The sequence below is a fragment of the Priapulus caudatus genome, unplaced genomic scaffold, assembly GCF_000485595.1.
Source record: "Priapulus caudatus unplaced genomic scaffold, Priapulus_caudatus-5.0.1 Scaffold1291, whole genome shotgun sequence".
NCBI classification, from domain to species: domain Eukaryota; kingdom Metazoa; phylum Priapulida; class Priapulimorpha; order Priapulimorphida; family Priapulidae; genus Priapulus; species Priapulus caudatus.
In genome coordinates, this window is record NW_014578352.1 from 45,436 (window position 1) to 49,923 (window position 4,488).

Sequence of the window (4,488 nt, forward strand, 5' to 3'; positions counted from 1 at the left end):
TGTAATTGTAGTGGAATGTAGCCCTGGAAGCCTGTACAGTCAGTAACATGTAGTGGAATGTAGTGTAATGTAATATAATGTAATGCTGATGTAATTAATTGTATGTAATGGCTACATAATGTAGTGTAATTGTAATGTAATGGTTGTAGTGTAACTGTAACCTGTGTACTGCAATGAAATGTTAATGTAACTGTAGTGTAATGTAAGCCTGGATGTTATGTACTGTACTGTGTGTAATGTAATGTATGTAATGGTAGTGGAATGTTAGTGAGATGTAAGAGTAATGTAGTTGTAACCTGGGTACTGCGCCTTGTGAACGCTCCTCCCGCAGCCACTCTCGCGGACTCGTGAGCACGCCTCCGCAGCCCACCGACCGTACACACGCACAGATGGAATATTATTGACATGTTATGTCGTAATCGGCATCGGTGCTGACAGAATTACAGCTCAATATGTGCATGTTAAGTGTGCAGTCACTAACCGGCACGTGAAGGGTCTGGCATGTCAATAGGCTGGGGGGGACATATGTCGAGCAAACTGGGTCTGCGTCGCAATTTCGAGTTTATCGAAAACAAGTTTGAATATACTCAGCAGTAGATAACAGCGAGTATAGTATTACCCTTTTATTACTCCTGAAATATATGCATTTACAATACGCTCATAGCAGGTGCATCACTGTTTGGCATGCAAGTGTAGCGCAGCTAGATGAGATTCAAATAGTGGCATGGTCGAGCGAGACATGAGTCATGTTTAACGTGTCGGGTGGTGGAACAGATGTTGTGACACAGCAATGTAATGCGCCAGCGCGCTGCACACACACACACACGCCACGCCGCACGTACACACGGACACACACACGCACCGCAAGCACCGGCAGTACACACGCACACGCAGCACACAACACACACACACCACACGCACGCAAGCACGACACGTCCACGCGATACACACCACACGACAACACACCACACTCACACACACACGCACCGCACGGCACGTACACAGCGCAGACAACACACGCGACGACAAGCACGCAGCGTACCACGCACTACACACACACACACACACACGCACACGGCACGCATCGCGCACGTACACACGCACACACAACGACACACTCACGCAAGCACGCACGTACCACACACACACACACACACACACACACAATAACACACACACACACACACACACCACACGATCACACCCACACCAACAAGCACGCACGTACACACGCCGACACACACACACACACCACACACGCACGCAAGCGCGCACGGTACAACGCAGACACACACACATCGCACGCAACACGCACGTAAACACCACACCACACACACCACACCACACACCACACACAGCGCAAGCACGCACGTACAGCCAGCCGCAACCAACAACCACACACCACACACACACACACAGACAGCACGCAACGCACGCGACGTGCACAACGAGCAGTACACACACACGCCGCCACGCAGACACGCACGTCAAACAACACACACCACACACCAACACACACAGCACACACCACACACGCACGCATCACACACACACAGCACACACACACCACCACACACACACACACACGCACGATCGCGCACGCACGCAAAACAACACACACCACACGCCCCCCCTCACGCACACACACACACACACACACACACACACACACACACAAACATCACACACACACACGCGCCTGCCAACAACACACGCATATATACACGCAACATCTATATATATATATATATATATATATATATATACATATATACAGCTTTCCTCCGTAGTTCTCCGCTGTAATTCAGCTTTCAGGCGTGTCACGGCGGCGGCCCCACGCTCTCATGGTGTCATCGTTTAGGTGACATAGAGAGCTCGCCTCGTAGCTGTGCACGACCGCGCGCCACACTTAACGCTCTGCTCGCCCGCAGATCGCACGCTCACGGACGCGACTTGTTGCTATAGAAACGAGCGCCGCATTAGGGCTTCTTCGAGCACGCGTGCGCTTCGCGGCGGCAGTGGCTTAGAGGAAGGAGGGAATTGGCTAACAAGCTTTGAGAAAGTTTTTAAAGCACAACTGCGGTGAGGTTTAAGGTTGGGGTGGGAACGGTGCCATTTCTCTCATTCGTAAGTGATTCAGCTAGACTGATCCCATGTATCATCACGTAGATAATAGTTGGTTTCAATAGTAGTTTATAAGTCGTTAATAACAATATCGCGTAGGTAATCAGACTGTCATTGATTAACAGACGTTGTGTAGTAGAAGTCTAATTCATTGAGCGAACGAGGTCTATTAACGAAATAATGATATAGAAATCAGTCTATTACGAGGCTCCTGACCACCGCGCCATCTCGTGTATTGCTAATGTTTGTACACAGGTTGCTGCTTGCATCGTTGGAAATAATGGCAATCGATAACGCTGATCGATTGAATTGTCCTAAAAGCGTCTTTCTTAACTTGTACATTACCACCCACGCAGTTTATTTTCCCGCACATACTGTATATAAGGTCTGTGTACCTATTTTATATTCACACTAACATTTTCTATATTTTCTTCGCCTTTGCGCATGTTCTCTACAACTCCCCGTTTACTCCCTCTAATATTCCATAGATCCCTGCATAGCTGCTTTCTATTCTCCTATACTTTGCCCCGAATTACATTCCACTTTTGATGCGTTCCAGTCCACTGTTCGTGTATTTCTATAAATCTCTAATATATTTCAATCCCTCTGTTATCTCTATGTAATTTTTTTATGTAATAGTCTCTATTCTATTGTGTATGTATTCCCATCCAAACTGTCTACTAATGTAATATATAAATATATATAATGTAATATATATATAATAATGTAATGCACAATGTATGTATAAGGCTAATTACTGATTGTAAGGCTCAGTATTATGTACTATATCTTAATAATAGTAAGTAACTAGAGCACTCGGAGAGCACAGACCTCCGCCAAGGCAGCTGAATTCTCTCAATGTGAATTTTTTTATTAATTAATCACTTAATTAAGTGGAAAAATTAATTGGATCCGGATTAGTGCGAGCGTGCAGGTGGGGGAGGACTGTGGTTGCCCCTTAGCCTGTGGTTGCGTGTTTGTAAGTCTACAGCCAGCGCACCTAGCGGAAGTGAACTGAAACGTGCATGTTAACAAACACACAAACCCACAAACACACAAACCAACACTCAAAGACACGCCGGTGAAAACATAACCTCCGCCAAGCCCCTGGCGGAGGTAATAAAGCTGATTTCATTAGTGTGGAGAGCCACATTGTTTATATACACCTAATCGCAGTCTATAGCGTTTTTCTGTTATTACTGGATGCCTACATCAACAGGGTCATGGATCACGCCCCATTCATCTCCCCGCTACTCAATAAACATAGCTTTATTCGCCTTATTAGGCGTGACAAATGCCATTAGGTCGTAGCATCGCTTCATCCATCTATCTGCTCACACGCGCACGCAGACGTGCAGCACGCACGCACGCACGTATGCACTCACGAGTATGTGCACACGCACGCACTCACAGACGTGTACGTGCACACGCACGCACGCACGCATGCCTATCTTGGGGCACACACTTTATCGCTGCGCTGTCTGCCCTCGCTAACGGTGTTATCGGAAATCTGTAAAAGCAATTGGTTTGCTACTAAAACTGTGCGTATCACCGCCGTGTGAACAAACGGACAATGTTTTCAACCGATAAAGCGCTCGCTTCCTCAGTTCATCGATGGTATTCTGTATTCGCGAGCACGAACGCACGCGCGCACTGGTCGTGGCCACTTCACGTTATAAAGTGTGTGTAGCGCAAAATATCGCACTCTTCTGAGTAGGCAGTGCTGATGAAATAACAACATTATTTACTCAACACTATGTTATGTATACGCTGTAGGTTTCGTTTCTGCTACTTGGTACACGCTTATGATGTCCTTAACTCAGTGTGCATAATCTATCTAAACGACAAGTTAGGTAAACCTCCAGCGATGTGATAGCTGAGCGTTAGTATGTACATGCAGTTAAATACGCATGCATAGATCACAATGATATAAGGTAGGTACACACACATGAATAGTATAGCATGTACGAGGGAACAACGTACATGGCCACCATGCAGGTAGGTGCTGATGTCGTAAAATGAGACAAGTGTAGATGATGCATGCAAACATGACTGTATCGGTTAGGTGCACAGTAATTAATTGCGATATTTTAATGTGATTGCTATGTGTGTGTGTGTGTGTGTGTGTGTGTGTGTGTGTGTGTGTGTGTGCGTGTGTGTGTATGTGATGTATGTACGATGAAGATGACACAGAATGTCTCTACTGTGGTGATTTGTATTCGCATTCCACTGAAGGATGGATAGCATGTGAAGAATGTCAGAGAATTAGTTATTTTCCTGTATTCTGTCTTTTTCTATCTTTATCCGTTTAAAAAAAAAATCCAATTAACGCAAATATTTACATGTTTTATTTTTAATTAAATT